The sequence below is a fragment of the Aphis gossypii genome, chromosome X (assembly GCF_020184175.1).
Source record: "Aphis gossypii isolate Hap1 chromosome X, ASM2018417v2, whole genome shotgun sequence".
Taxonomy (NCBI): domain Eukaryota; kingdom Metazoa; phylum Arthropoda; class Insecta; order Hemiptera; family Aphididae; genus Aphis; species Aphis gossypii.
The window spans coordinates 48,522,012-48,539,620 of record NC_065533.1 but is presented as its reverse complement, the minus strand read 5'-3'; the positions used below and the strand labels follow the sequence as shown (position 1 = coordinate 48,539,620).

The window sequence follows — 17,609 nt, the reverse complement described above, 5'->3', positions numbered from 1 at the left end:
AGGGTGACTGATCACAGTCGACCAATAGAAAGTTATCACCGAGTTGGCCACTCTCTTATTATCTAGGCTCTCTACCCTATTACTACTACAATAATAATTATACTATAATATTATGATATAATTTTTAATTAATTTACGGTAGACCGTATATTATACTCGTAAATTCATCGGTAGACCGCATACTATATGACAGCCTAATTAACAAAAAATATAATAAAAAAATCAAAGAATATTTTATTTTATTTTTTATTATCTTAGTCCGTGGTAATAATCAATATTCGATAGTCGTCAATCGAGATAACGAAGGATTTTTATCAGTATTCACTATTCAGTTGTACAATATTACGTCATGTTTCGGTCTCAGTCACGGTAGATGTATATTTAACGGGTGGAAGGTAGGAACGAAATGGAACGAAAAAAAAAATAATCGCGTGGAATCGTTTCTGATCATTCACCGGTCGCCGGTCGGACTCATTCGTTTGTAACGACTCGTTCATGAACGACCTGTCACTCGTATATGTTATTTTGAAAGATACAAAAAACTTTTCTTTTATTAAATAATATTAAAAATTAACAAGTTGATTTGTTGGTTTATAGTGATTCTACAATTTATAAAGAAAATCAAGTTATCCAGATTTTGGGCAATAATCTGTTGCACCTGGCCGACATAATTTGAGCAGTCTTTGAAGTTGGAAAATATACTTTTCATAGTCACTCTTGTAGCAGGTATTGTTGCTTATTTTAATGCCACTTCATTCCATGGATACAACATTGTCTTGTGTTTTTTACTCAATATTCTACTAGTTTGCGTTAAAGTTCTTAATATGGTATACCTTAATATTGTTTAACCAAAACCGTTGTTCTACTTGTAGTTGTTGATTGGCTTTGCATAATGCATATATTGCTTATCTTTCACCTTTGTCATTACAAATTCCCAAACGGTGTTCTGTTTCCAATTGTATCGGATGAACATCTTCAGGTTTTTATATAAAAATTTATACATGTAAAAATCAAGTTAGTTATTATTTATTTTATTAAGTTTATTTTTATTTTGATCGTAGCATTCATTAACAGAGCATGCGATAGCTGTGTGCGCAAGCTATGCAACGCTTGTTATTGCTGTAAAATATTTTGTATTCTGAGACTCGCTCAACCATCAGCTGCAGTAAAAAACACCTGAGCATGCTCAATATGTGTCGTGCTCCGACAATGATTTATATAATTACATGTAAGAGTGGTGGCAATTGTATGCATTTTTATTAATTTATAAATAAATACAAATTTATGTATTGTTTTTGTCAATTATAAATAAATAGAACTATAAATCATAATGCATTATGGTAAATGAGCATGCCCATACTCCAGAGTAAAATTTGCCACTGAATAGATGTCACAAATTAAAAAAAAGACAAAACATATAATATTATTTATATTATCTACCAATATTTTTGGAGCCGACACAAAATAAATAAATAATTAATGAAGTATCTAATCCAATGATACTTTCAAAATGTATAGATCATTACAGCAATGTTATCTGACATCTCAGTATCATTATTATAATATATTTACAGATTCAGAATGATTACTGATGAAGAATCTTGTATAATACATTTTCAAACCTATTTTCAATAAAATTGGATTTTTGTTTAAAATGTTTTGCTATACATAATAGGTACTTGAAACTTGTGATTTTCTTATTTTGAAAATTTTAGAAAATTCCATATGAAATTGAGCTAGGGTGTTTTTCATTGTTTTCTTGTTTATAATTCGTTAACTATAAACCAAGCTAAATTTTCAAATTGTGTGTAATTTGTTTTTTTTATGAAAATTTAATATTTTATAAAAATACCAATATGATCTAATACCATATTATATTAAATAGGTAAATCACAATAAGATATTAAAATGTACTTAAGTAACAATGCGTAAACTGAGTTAGTATTGGTACTATCTACAAGATATTCACTATCACGTTTTAAATTGTTTTATTTCTATAGTGCAAATCAGCCCTTCTTAAAATTTCATTAATTGAATAAAAATAATTGTAATGAATTTAGTGATTTGAATAATAGAAAGAGTGGGTCATGAAGTCCTGAACTCTCAGTACCTAATTTGTGCCTATAATACAATTCAATTTTTAAAAATAAAGATTAAATTATAAGAACAATAATTTTAGTTGTTAGTTCATGTAGAAAATACTACCTAAAAAATTATTAAATACATTTACATTTTTTCTTAACAGGATATCATGGACAAGAAAACAATGATGAAGAAACTTAATGAAATGTCAGATGAGGAGCCCATATTTTAATGGTTTCAAATATGGACAAAGCTGAAAAAATAATCACACTTACGAACTCGATGACATTCTGTATTTCCTTATGAAGTGGGAAGTGTGAAAAAAAAAACACTGTTTAGACTAACATGCAAGTGAACATTGTCATACATCGTTGTTGAGATACTATGAAGGAATTATAAGATGGTCTCATGAAATGTAAGTATAATTACCAGTGATGGGAAAGAATGCGTTCCTATTACATGAACTTAACATGAACGAGTTCATTTTATAAATAAATTTCCCATCACTAATAATTATACTTGTTTTATTAATAATATTATATATGTCGTAGGAATAGGTATAGTAAAAGAATTTAATTTTTTGACTATATGTCTACGACACATACATATGTTATTTTTATTATTTTTATATTACTTTAACATTAAAATTAATGTGCATGTTTTGAGAAAATAAAGTCTGATTATAAAAATTAAAATGTTGTATGAAAATTATATCCAATCTTCTACTAGGGTACTTCAATAAATCTGAGAAACCATTCCATATCACAGTTTATCTTATTATACCACATTACATGTACCGCTAGTAACACGGTGAATTTAATAATTATATGCTAATGGTAAATTTTTTTCTTAAATCAATGGTAAAAGTTTCAATTGTGTAATATTGAATGATTGTTAACGATTAAAAATTTAAAAATTGCGAATTTTTACACATAATATGATTAGATATTATAGTTTTACTTAAAAAAAATTATCAAATAGACATGCATTACCATAAAAACATGTTAGTTGCAGTGTGAGTAAAAAAAATTTTTTAAATCTAAAAACTGGACTGGTTTTAGACCAAAAAACCTCGTATACAAGTTAAAGAGGAGAGTTGAATATTAACAAATAAGGTAAGATTTTGATGATAATTATTATATCAATTATTCACAAATCAATAAGTGAAAAAAAACATTTTTATGGATTCTGAAAATAAATATCAAAAATAGAGACTTCTAATTTTGTATAACATCATTAAAAAATCCCTTGAAAAACATTTAAACATAATTTTTATATAATATAATTGTTATTTTGTTAAAAATAAACTTATTTCATAAAATAATAAGTGTATTAGATACACTATTAGATTATTAGATATATTAGACCTATAGAACACAACTATATAAATTTGTAATAAATTACTTTGAAAATAACAATTACAATTGAATTTACAAATAAGGTGATTTATTTCAATACAATTATACATTCGATTATTTAAATGATGTTAATACTAATAATTAATGAATATATTATAAAATAAGATATGTGTAGTAGGTATACAAAGTATAAGTGTAGAAAAAGTAAGATAAACAAACCACATACATATTACATACTGATTATTAACTTCCGAAAAAATAATTTTATGTTGTGAACGGTATTTAACAATTTATTGCATAATATTAGGTATCAATGTGTACAAGAAATTAACTTCTTGTGTTAAATACAATTTGTTATAAATCTATTAAAAATACTATATTATTATGAGTATGACAAATAAATATTTGTTCCGCGGATGTATGAATCATACGTTTTATCTACAGTAAGTGAATTAATAACATATCTAGTTGGTCTAATTGCTTTATTATTTAGATTCTGAACGGAGTGAAGAATGTATTGATTTTACAATGATGGATGTTTTTTTTTTTGTTTTTTTTTTTTTTTTTTGTTTTTTTTTTTTTTTTGTGTCTGTGTACAGCATAACTAGTCGAAATAATGCTCCAATTTCAAACAATGGGGGTGGTTTCCGATGTAAAAGTGAATATCCTTGGTGCATTATAGAGGTAAAAAGTTAACATTTTCCAACAGTTTTTCAAAAAAATCGAGAAAAAACAAAAAAAAAAAATGACGGAAAAACGGCAATTTTTACGCAAAACCAGTTTTCGACCAAATCGATTTTTTTTTATGGTTGTAATTCAAAAACTAATCACTGAAAATACTTGAAATTTTCACCAAATGTTAATGTCAGTGGTATGTATATAGTTAAATTTTCAAAAAAATTTGACTTTTTTTGAGTTATTTATAGACCACTGAAATTTTCGATTTTTTGAGAAATTTTTTTTAAAGTGTCGATAAAAAATTTTGGATGACCAAAAAGTTTTGAAAATTTAATACAAGGTTCCTTATGAGTTGTTTTTATTGTAGCTAAAAAAATTAAAAATCGTTAGTCACAATTTTTTTTTATAAGAGTTTATAGTTCAAAATTTTTACGAAATGTCGAAAACGCGCGAAAATTTGCAAGTAATTTTGAAGTTGAAAAATCATAAAATTTTTCTTTTATAACTAAGTTTTGAAAATTTGGTACAAGGTTCTCCATACATTTTTCTTCAAATATCTGTAAAAAAAAACTCTACCGGATTCAGACAAAAAATTTTTATGAGTGTTTGAAATTTAAAATTTTTACAAAACCGCGTTAAATAACGGTTAGCCTCAAACGATTTTTGATATTTGTTATAATTCAAAAAGTATAAGTCGTAGATACTTGAAAATTTTACCAGTTATTTAGATTGGCATTTTATTTACTTGATTTAATTTTCAAATATTTTGAGTTTTTTTGAGCTATTTATAGACAACTGAAATTTTCAATTTTTCTGAAAAAATTTTTTTGAAGGGTCGATAAAATTTTTTGGCCCTATCAAAATACTTGAAAATTTATACAAAGTTCCTCATATATTATTCTTATAGTGATTAAAAAATTATAAGAATACATAGGCACAATTTTTTTATTAGCATTTGAAGTTCAAATTTTGACGAAAATTCGTCAAAATTATGAATATTTGCAAATTATTTGAAGTTGAAAAATCATAAAATTTTTGTGTTTATAACTAAGGATTAAAAATACAACACTAAGTTTTCCATAAGTTTACCTTCAAGTATTATAGAGAAAACTCGAAGCATCATTATAGGAAAAATTTTAAGTGCGTTTGAATTTTAAATTTTAACGAAATATAGCGTAAGATAAGATTATCCTCAAACGATTTTAAATATTTGTTATTATTCAAAAAGTATAAGTCGTAGATACTTGAAAATTTTACCAGTTATTAGATTCGCGTTTTCTTTACGTGATTTAATTTCAAAATATTTGACTTTTTTTGAGCTACTTATAGACAACTGAAAATTTCAATTTTTCTGAAAATGTTTTTTTTATGTGTCGATATAAATCTTTTTGGCCCTATCAAAATACTTGAAAATTTAATAAAAAATCCTCATAAGTTATTATTATAGTGATAAAAAATTATAAGAATACATAGGCACAATTTTTTTTTATTAGCATTTGAAGTTCAAATTTTGACGAAAATTCGTCAAAATCATGAATATTTGCAAATTATTTTGTAGTTTCAAAATTCATAAATTGTTTGTATAGGTAGCTAAGAGTAGAAATTTAATACAAGATTTTCCATAAGTTTTGCTTAAAAAGCTATAGAGAAAATTTTAAGAGTCATTATAGGAAAAATGTTTTGAGCGTTTGAGTTTTAAATTTTATGAAATGAAATGGAATATTTGTTTCAAAATAGAATATATGACAATATTAATTATAATATATATAGACTGACAAATCATCTCCGTTCAGAATCGTTTTCGTATACAATGATACTTATCATTGCATTCAATTTAATCTACCCTAGTCCGAGGTCTACCCACCCCTAATGTACAGCAGAGCGGTACCCACTTGCCGACTTTTTATAATTATTTATTTTATTGAATGCTTTTTTATTAATTATTTTTTATTTCATTGAAGTTTTATGAAAAAAAAAATTAGTTTTTAAATTGTGATGAAATGTATTTATTTTAAGATTAATGAATATTTTCATAGTAGTTTTAGCCATAGTTAAGCTGTCGTTATTGATAATAGTGTTTATTTTATAAAATTACCACTTGTGAATTCATAAATTTACTGATAGATCCGTATTATAGATTACAGAAGCCGCTAAAATGTTAAACAGTTATAAACTCGTGTAAGGCATGCTGAAATATATTTTTTAGTTTTTTTTTTTTTATTAAATTTTTTTAATACGTACTTACATTGGAATGAACCAGAAAGTCATTTGTAATAAGTAAATCGAAGAAATTTTACGCTGGAACACAGAAATATTTACCATTTCCAATTAAATAAGTAAAAAAATGAATACAAAAACGTTTATTATACAAACGTACTGCAACAGTGGCGGTAAAATTGTGTCCCATTTTAATGCTATATCGCCACCGTTGCAGTGTGGCTGTGTGGGGGACATTTGCAAAGTAGACGCTTGTTTGGCCGATTTACTGTGCTGTGTATGGTATTGAAATTAAGACCACGATACCAGGACTCCGTCGCTAAGTACTCTTTTTGGCATTAGACGTCGTCGTCGTCGTCGGCGTCCACGAGGGCTTTGCAGCGGGTAGCTACTTGTTCAACGGCCATCACCATCATTAACATACCATCTGTTACCTACATAATATAATATTACAATCTATTGAGTTCAAACGATTAGTTGGTTTTTTAGTTTAACCTTAAGCCTTAAACGTTTTAATATATTTGTTATATTATTATTTCTACAACGTCAACAGAAGTTACTTATTAAAGTATAGGTACTCGTACTCGTTACTTAAATTACGCGTATAGTTTAATATTCTGCTCTATAATTCATCAAATAATATTATATGAGACAATTTAAAGACATAACATTCGACTTGTTTCTATATCGTTTATACACTATTATTATTATTAGATAATTATAGATTTTAGTTATTTCTACTTAAATTTAAAATGATTGGTATAATAATAATGTTAGTGATACATATCTTATATTATGCTGTTTCCGGTTATAATTATTTAATATTATTTGTATTTAACCTTTATTTACACAATATATTGTACTTAAACAAAAAAAAAAAATGAAAAAGAAATGTGAGGAGTAAAGGTTGAGGTGATGTATTATAAAATTACCACAATTCATTCGCAGTTACGGTGCAGCGGATATTTTAATTTTTTATTTCGAACAGAGCAATTGTTATTATATTTTCACGACGACACTCGAATTAGATAAATATAATTTTCATTTCAGATAGCTGTAGTGTAGAAGCGATCTCGTAATTTGGTGGCAAACCGTCTCTTCGAGTATATTCCAATATTCTATGTTTATTATCGTTTATTCTTTTATTTGGATTGTAGTAGGTTTGCAGGTCTGAGTGGTCTGTGGGCGAGGATGACGGTAAGCCATATAAATCACTTAGGATACAAAAGGGAAGGAAACGCTTGACACACGTGTACGATTTGGGTCACAGCTCAGCTTAAAAATGAAATCGAACAACTAAAATACGCATCCTGCAATGTATTATTACAATACGTTTCTCTCCTGCAAGTCGAAAAACTGCGCAGTATTTCCTAATCTATATTTTTATGCATTATATATTATTTTATATATATTCTACATAATGATGTACCTACACTCGTGTGTTATAAAATACTACAATATCGTCTTGTACCTTAACCTTAATGTGTATTTTGTCGACCGTCTGCTGTGACAATGGTTTATAAAGCACGTAGGTACCTATAGGTTAGGCACCTAACGTACACCGGTACATCGTACCGGTCAACGGATAGTGTTCTCGGGCGCCCCAAACACCATTACTGCCTTTAAGGATGGGGCTATACACGGCGTTTTCCGCCGCGTTTCGTACGCCGCGTATTCTGCCGCGTTTCCCGTCGAATCGAAAATGCGTTGGTTTATATCGGAGTAGCTATAAAACACAACGGACGTAATACGCCGCGTTTTAATCCACGACGGAAAACGACGGCCGGCTTGCGTTTTGGCGGACGAACGCCGAAGTAATAAAAACGCAAACTCCTAATTTTACATTATTTTAAATTAGGATGGGCTATACCGGTGACGGAAAACGTCGAGTTTGCACCATAATTTTTTAGATATTGTACAGATATCCGCGGCGGAATACGCTCGACGGATACGCCTTGTATAGCTAATCCAACGGGAAACGCGGCGGAAAACGCGGCGTACGAAACGCGGCGGAAAACGCCGTGTATAGCCCCAGCCTAAGTCTTTACGCTTACCTATATACAAAAACACACACACACACACACACATTACCTTTGCTCTCAACAACATTAATACTGTTGAATTCAATTATTTACGGCTACTATAAAATTTATAAATGTATACGATATACCAATCCTAATATAATGTGCATACTTTATTAATATTTAATTATATTACATTATATACTAAGTTTTTTTGGTATAGTGTAAGCAAATCATTATAGACATTATGATATTTAAAGCACAATGTTGTGAAATACTTTAAAAACAACATTATAATAAATTTATGTTTTCTATGTGCACAAATTGTGCAATCTCAATGTTGTGTTTTCTTAAGTATAACTAGGAGAAAAAGTACGATCGTTCTTCTCAAAAGAAAAAGGTAAAATCCACAATCGCGTCACACCCACGCACGTTATACTACATTGCGGGTGTCTATTAGTGGTAAATATCACCAATTTAAGTTAACCTCGTGTTATATTAACACATCTCAATACTAATCATCCAAATATGCATATGCACAAACACAATTACGTTATGACGTAATTACGTTCCAGGTTATAGGTTAAAATATATATTTCCAGTGATTCTTATTAGTTATTATCGGTATATGGCTCGAAATTATAATGTTTATATTAATAATAAGTAGTTAAATTAAAAAATATATAATATTATATTATACATAAAAACTATTTTTTTTTTTTTTATGTCAATTTCTACATGCAATCGAGTATACGATATAATTTTAATTTGTAACATTTTTAAGCGTTTTTGAAAAAATTTACTTAGTACTAGAAAAATATATTCTTAAGGACTTGATACAATATATGATTTCTTTTATACCTATTAGAGAAATATAATAATATCAATAATTCAAAGGAAACTGCTATTAAACGACAACTCAAATTGAATTTGGTGATAATCATGGCTAAATAAGGTTAGATTAAGTTGCAATCATACCTAGTTATTTAGCGATGGGCGATGGTATAATGTATATAGTATTATGCAGGCGAACCAACTGCGGCGTCGGCGGAGAGAGACAAAAGTATCACGGCGGCCGTGTTAACGCGAAAAGAGACCCTAGCCGGCGGCAGCTTTAGAGATAATAATATTACAATAATACTTGCACATTGTTATATAATACACTGAACAGATAAAAATTAACCATAAATAACAATAATAAAATTCACAAGGTACATTGTGACTGTTTGTGTGTGTGTGTGTCGGTCGGCGGTGAGGCATATTATAATGTATTAATTTCATACGTTTGCTCGAACACAATATAGGATAACAATATAGTTTTTCAATTTTTAAGAATTCTATATGAACATATTATTTAAAAAGTTATGTTATGTTTTGCCTCCATTTATATCTTAATTGAATGGTAAAAGGTTTTAATTTGTGAGTTTAGTACTGAATCATTTATTAGCAATATAAAAGTTGTTACAGTATAACTACTTATAATTTGAAACAAAAATAATGTTTTTCAATTTTTAAAAACCTTATATTACAATATTATTTAAAAAGTTATGTAATGTTTTGCCTCCATTTATATCTTAATTGAATGGTAAAAGGTTTTAATGTGTGAGTTTCATACTGAATTATTTATTAGCAATATAAAAGTTGTTACAGTATAACTACTTATAATTTTAAACAAAAATAATGTTTTTCAATTTTTAAAAATCTTATATAAAAAATTATATAAAATGTATGTTATGTTTTGCCTCCATTTATAATATTTGAATGATAAAAGACTTAAATATTTGCAATGAATACTGAATCTTATTAGCAAAATAAAAGTTTTTATAGTATAACTACTATAATTTGAAACAAAAATAATGTTTTTCATTTTTAAAAATCTTATATAAACATAATATTTATAAAGCTATGTTATGTTTTTCCTCTATTTATATCTTAATTGAATGGTATAAGGTTTTAATGTGTGAGACGAATACTGAATCATTTATTAGCAAAATAAAAGTTGTTACAGTATAACTACTTATAATTTTAAACAAAAATAATGTTTTTCAATTTTTAAAAATTTTATATAAAAATATTATTTAAAAAGTTATGTTATGTTTAGTCTCCATTTATATTTTATTTGAATGGTAAGGGACATAAATATATTAGATGAATACTGATTCAATTATAAGCAAAATAAACGTTGTTACAGTATAACTACTTAAATTTTAAACAAAATAATAGTTTTCAATTTTAAAAATTATATAAAAATATTATATAAAATGTTATGTTATGTTTTGCTTCATTTATATCTTATTTGAATGGTAAAGGACGTAAATGTATGAGATGAATACTGAGTCAACTATTAGCAAAATAAAAGTTTTTATAGTATAACTACTTATAATTTGAAACAAAAATATTGTTTTTCAATTTTTAAAAATCTTATATAAACATAATATTTATAAAGCTATGTTATTGTTTTTCCTATATTATAACTTTTTTGAATGGTATAAGGTTTTAATGTGTTAGACGAATACTGAATCATTATTAGCAAAATAAAGTTGTTACAGTATAACTATTATAATTTAACAAAAATAAGTTTTTCAATTTTTAAAAATTTTATAAACAATATTATATAAAATGTATGTTATGTTTTGCCTCCATTTATATCTTAATTGAATGGTAAAAGGTTTTAATTTGTGAGTTTAGTACTGAATTATTTATTAGCAATATAAAAGTTGTTACAGTATAACTACCTATAGTTTTAAACAAAAATAATGTTTTTCAATTTTTAAAAATTTTATATAAAAATATTATATAAAATGTTATGTTATGTTTTGCCTCCATTTATATCTTAATTGAATGGTATAAGGTTTTAATGTGTGAGACGAATACTGAATCATTTATTAGCAAAATAAAAGTTGTTACAGTATAACTACTTATAATTTTAAACAAAAATAATGTTTTTCAATTTTTAAAAATCTTATATAAAAATATTATATAAAATGTTATGTTATGTTTTGCCTCCATTTATATCTTATTTGAATGGTAAAAGACTTAAATATTTGCAATGAATACTGAATCATTTATTAGCAAAATAAAAGTTGTTACAGTATAACTACTTATAATTTTAAACAAAAATAATGTTTTTCAATTTTTAAAAATCTTATATAAAAATATTATTTATAAAGCTATGTTATGTTTTGCCTCCATTTATATCTTAATTGAATGGTAAATGGTTTTAATGTGTGAGTTTAGTACTGAATTATTTATTAGCAATATAAAAGTTGTTACAGTATAACTACTTATAATTTTAAACAAAAATAATGTTTTTCAAATTTTTAAAATCTTATATAAAAATGTTGTTTTAAAAGTTCTGTTATATTTAGTTATGTTATATAGTTTTATTTGTTATGCAATGTCTAATAGGACAATACAATGGTTTTGGTTAATCTTGTGGATTATGTATTAAAAAAATAAAATAATGTTCTGCTTATTGGCTCGATTCTGATTTCGACCATTGTGGGATTCTTGGTCTGATGGTTTTCGTTTTTGTTGTCGGGCACTGCTTGATGTATATTTTTCTTGATTACTCCTTAACTGCTGTTTGGATAATCCTGAAATATCCATTTGTTTGTCTTTACTATCTAAAACAGAATATGATTAATTTGTGTTTACATGGTCCCTTTAGTTAATTTAATAATATATTTGTTAAGCTCTTAACAGTGTAGTACCAAATTTTTTATTTAGTTACGCCGTCATTTATTTTTTTGATTCATACTTGTGTGAAAAACATGCAGCTGTAGTTGTTATTGCGGTAGTTGCTGATTCTCTTTGTAGAATGTCAATTGTGTTGGTATTTATCAGGCCGGTCCGAGGTTTTTTGATGTTGCTACATGCTCCGATAGTCCGATATCCTGTTATGGAATCCATTCACGTAAGTATTAAATTTATCTCTAAAAATACAGAATAATAATACATTATGAAGAAATAAAACATAATGAGTTTGGATAAGTCACGATGCTATACCAGTCGGCGTATTGCGTATACTATAAGGGTAATGTACTACAGGAAACAGGCCTAATCAACGACGACGAAAGAATAATATTATTTATCTGAGACACGTTTATCTACTCGTGTAGGTAATCGTGATCAGAAACAAACTAAACAACGAAAATACATTTAAAAATTATATTCTCATTCCTTACCATTTATTTATTTGAGAATAATCATTCACCATTCGTAGTTGCTTATACGTTGTTCGACTGGCGAATGTCGAAGAAATCATTATTTGAATTGTATTGTAGGCGATTTGATACTGTTTCAAGAATCTTAGAATATAATTTTTTGTTTTTTATTGTGTATTTACTATTTTGTTCACTTTTAATGTCGGTTTTTTTTATTTAAAATAATAATTTATATTCGTTATTATCATTATCAGTTATCAGTTTATCACTATATTGTATTGTTATCTCCGCCATAAAAATATATAATATCCATACCTGGTTTTAACTTTTTAAGGTGTTCTACTGTCTACTCAAGAGGAGCGTAATGTGCGGTAATGGTCGCGAGTTTGTTAATTGTTTATGCGTGATTCACAACCCATGTCTGATGAGCGGTTGTTGTTTTTTTTTATTTTGTATTCCTGCAGCTAGGTAAGTAACAAAAAGTTATACGTTATATATGTGCATTAGGTACTCATTAAATCTTTGATTGCGAGCGAATTTACTCTCTGCTTGTCGGAAAACATATTCATGAGTGAGCTAGAAGGTAGGTAGTGACTAGTCCAAAAATATTCGAGGTACCTATTAAACTCGCTCGGTCGCAACTACGATTTGTCACTAGGCATAGTAGGAATTTCACTCGTCGTAGTGTGCTTACTTTCCATCACCAGTTGGTTGACGTGAATTAATTGTTTAATTGAAGTGTAATTGCAAATAGTTAATTTACTTTATTTGAATCAAGTATAACAAGTATAATGTAGAAGCGTGATGTGTAAAGAAACGGTGAACTCTGCGACTCTAGTACATCTGAATATGCCATGCTAAGGATTTCCTTACATGTGACATCCCAGGTCTATGTTTCTTTAACATAGATCTGGTCCTTAATTTGGTCATGGCCTTCTTGTTACATACTTGGTAAGTTAATGTTTCATAAATTCAACTGTGTGCTCTAGTACCATTATAATGACTTATCATTATTGATGTAAAATTGTAAAATAGGTCAAATCCAGTTATTTGTACTTTACAGCATTGTACTTATGATTCTGATTATATGATTGCACATATTAATTTTTATTAGTAAGTCCTAAGATTTTTAGTTATTGCGAAACAGCATACTTTTTAATAATTCTTAGGATCGGTAGTAATTTGTAGTTATTTCATTGCTTAATACATATATGTTAATAGTGACAAATTGGTTGTATAAAATTGGTTTATTGCTTTGAGCAAGTTTGAACAGCGGTTATGTATAAAGAAAACACATTTCTATGGTTTGTTGATCTGCAATCTGGATACAAGATAGTGAGTTCAACAAAGTAAGAACAGTAAATTGTGTGTAATAAAGTATTTATTATAGAGTAAAAGACCTGAGATATTAGTTAAAGTTAGAACTAGGAATGTGATTTATCATAAATGGCCATCTATATTACATTTCAAGATAACAATTCATAAAATTAAATTAGAAAGTACTTTAGTATGAATATTTGTGTTTGCATTTAGCAACATGAAAATTGTTACATTTAACATTTATTGCACCTACTGTTTATTATGTCAAACTAAATATAATTTGCGAGCATGTCAGAACATGAGTTAATATTGAGTTTTGCATACCTTTACAGAGGAAAATAACATTTTTTTAATATTTTACGAAGTAGGTGTTGCTATTGTATAATATCCTTTGAATTATTCTTGATGTTTTATTGCAAATACATTAATACTAGGAATTTCTGAGTGTGTTCACTGTAATCACTTAGTCACTATGAATAGGTGCCTAATGTCTAATGTAATAAAAATTAAATTGTTTACTAAATCATTGTAACATGTAAATTACATGGTTTGAATGTAAAAATTATTTTGATTTGTATTTATGATAAGTCACTCGTCTACCACATTATCAATAACATAAAACACATGATATTTACCATATTTTCATGTACTTACTGTCTGTAAGTCTGACCAACATTCATACAATGTTATTTATCGACATAACATTGCTTGTTTTGTGCTACTAAATTAGCTAAAGATATAGCTTTAATACGAGTGAAAAGAATTCTGAAAAAATTTATTGTTTGATAGATTAATTTTGTATACATAATAATTATTTCTTTCTTATTAAGACACATTTTCTGAGTAAAAATCAGTCTAAACCTTGAATTAAATGTAAAATATTATAATATAAATTATTGTTTCAGTTATCCAATTAATTTCTTACATACTACAAATATAAGCAAATATACTGCAAATATATGCAGTTTCGCACAGCTCAAATATAAACTAAAATGAAAAATAATCAATTATGGTATGTATGAAAATTTTTTTATGAATGATAACAATAATGAGCTATTTGTGTCTTAATAGTAATGTTATGATATAGATTTAAAACCAGACCAAAAATTGCAGCAACATTAAAGATCAATTACACTCATTCAACAAAATGAAATTTAAATTGAACACTTTTGTATTAGTTATGAATGTATCATATGCATAGTTTTGCTCCTGTGGAAATTCTAATGTAATTATTGATAAATTATCAAAACTCACTAGTTTTCATAAAATTTATACAGAAGCAAAACTATGCATATGAGATACTTGTAATAAATACGTGTCAACTTCAAATCAACAAAATAGTATTCACAAGCATAATAAAATGGATTTACATGAACAAATTTGTATTAGTTATGAATACATCATATGCATGGTTTTGCTCCTGTAGAAATTCTAATGTAATTTTTGCTAAATTATCAAAACTCATTAGTTTTCATAAAATGTATACAGGATTTAACCATGCATATGAGATATTTATAATAAATAAGCATCAACTTTAAGTCAACAAAATATTATTCATAATAGTAATTCATTGATACAAAAAGTTGAAAACTATGAATATGTTATATTTGTAATTTATCATTTTTTCGAGCATAAAATATAATTAGGCACAATAAATAACCATAACTATCATTTTTACGTTTTATTATATTATTATTTTTATTTTTATTTTGTTATATTTTATATGTAACTAACTATCAATGTATTATACTTAACTATAAAAGTATTTTAGTTATTTTAGGTTAGTTTATAAACTTAAATTATGTTATGCATTATGTCATTAACATAATATATATATATGTTATCAATTATCAATATAATATTTTAACTTTACCTTACTATTAAATACTTAATTTTATTATTATATTAAGTATATTATTAATAACATACATTTTTGTTTGCTTTTTCTTGATTCAACATAATATAGCTTGTTTCATTTAATTTTTTGATACTATATGGTAGGATTGTACTCTTTTGTAGAATAATAATAATAAAAAAATCCTTAATTGGACTTGTGCATCACCTGAGTAAACATCAATTAATCTTAATATCCATCAATGTTAGTCTGTAAGCTAAACTCTGTATTAAAAATGTCATAATAGGTTTTGATTTAATAGGATGTCAGCACACTGTTTGTTTTAGGTGATGGTGGCGTTGTTATGAGTTATTACGAGTAAAATGAGGTATGTAGTTTTAAAACTAGCCATAACTAATTTTTGAAAATTTCCAGAAACAACATAAAAACCAAAAAGACCTTAAAATTATTATACTCATTGATTTTGTAATAAATATGAAACCATAGGTTTGGAATGCATAGTTACTGTGTATGAATATGTGTTTTATAACAATATTATTATAAGAGTTGTATATATTTCTAGTTTTAAGATAGCTGGTTAAGAAATTGACATTGCGATATAGGTGATTTTGAAACTAACATGGGAATATTTTAATTTTTAATAAAAAACAAAATATTAATAAATTATTTACCTATGTCTTACTTTAGACCACGGCCATATAGATATAAGATATCTTTATGGCCGTAATGTAGATCATGGTGGATAAGATGATAAATAATTGATATTATCATTGAAAAAATAATTACCAAGTTGTACTATAGAAGCAACTAGGATTGATGATTATAGATACAAAACAACATTTGTACAAAAATAAAATTTTTTAATTGAGTACATTTTTGTAATTTGTAAAACAATATGTATATTTTTGAAAATAGAAATTGGTGTACAAAATTTTAACATTTTTATGATTTTCTGGTAGTGCAATAATATAAACTTGCACTAGGTACATTTTAAATACGGTAGGTAGTATGCAATTGTTACATTTGCACCACCCAATTTACACCTATTAGGCATGAAGCAATATTATGCTTTATTAACATTACATTTTTATTCTAATGGTTCTAGTTACATATATGTGAGATGACAGCCTAGTGTTTTATTGCAAAATAATACTAAAAATTGTATTTATTTGGACACAATTTTGATTTGAAAATTATAGTACCTAGGCCCTTGGTATACAAATGTAAAATCTTTTCAAAATAATTTTATTGTGTCCTATATTGTGAATACATTACGATAAAATATAAAAATAAATATTCATCAAACTTATGAAAATTTCAAAACTCTTTAGTAGTTAATTCAAAATTCAAATAAAATGTCAATAGATAATGCTTGGAAATTTCAAAATTGTTATTTTAAAAATGAAAAGGTAGATATGATTATTTTCCTAGAATAAATTATATATATTTGAAGTAATAATTATTTGTTAAAATTGTATATTTTAACGAAAAACGAAGATTTTAGTTATTTCGTTGTGATGAAAAAAAATTTAATCTCAAGTATTTGAATAATTTTAATTATAAATATTGAGTATAGTTGTATTTACTTAATAACTATTCCATATTATTTAAAGAAAAATAAATTACTAATTATAATAAAACATAAAATATGCTTAGAAATAAAGGACATCTTCCCCGTTAAAATCGTTTTTTTGTAGGTATACCTATAATGATTTGTCATTGAATTCAAATTTAACAAAATGCCTATTACAGTGATCTACTTTCCAAATACTTGAAATACTTAAATATAAGGATGCACCATCAAATATTGTGTTACGAGAGGAAAATACGTGTTGCGTTTCGCAGTTATCAACAAGTTTTGGCATTTGGGATGCAGTGTGTCACACACACGGACCCTTTATATAGATTTCCA

At 26.4% G+C, this 17,609-nt stretch overlaps 2 long non-coding RNA genes across 7 annotated transcripts; one reads left to right on the top strand and one right to left on the bottom strand.

Annotated features, from left to right (window-relative positions):
* Positions 1–11,697: 11,697 nt before the first annotated feature.
* On the bottom strand, positions 11,698–16,142 carry LOC126552237 (uncharacterized). Of its 6 annotated transcripts, none has more exons than XR_007606072.1 (6): positions 15,772–16,142; positions 14,497–14,607; positions 14,167–14,333; positions 12,544–13,843; positions 12,070–12,291; positions 11,698–11,982 (listed from the first exon to the last, which is right to left on the bottom strand). It is a non-coding gene; the product is annotated as an uncharacterized LOC126552237 (long non-coding RNA). The 6 variants fall into 6 exon arrangements; XR_007606070.1 differs by lacking the exon at positions 14,167–14,333 and having other exon boundaries at positions 12,544–12,666; positions 12,838–13,843; XR_007606071.1 differs by lacking the exon at positions 14,167–14,333 and having other exon boundaries at positions 12,544–12,986; positions 13,065–13,843.
* LOC114131886 (uncharacterized) lies at positions 12,851–15,498 on the top strand. Its single transcript, XR_007606074.1, has 3 exons — positions 12,851–12,990; positions 14,748–14,854; positions 14,930–15,498. It is a non-coding gene; the product is annotated as an uncharacterized LOC114131886 (long non-coding RNA).
* Positions 16,143–17,609: the final 1,467 nt, after the last annotated feature.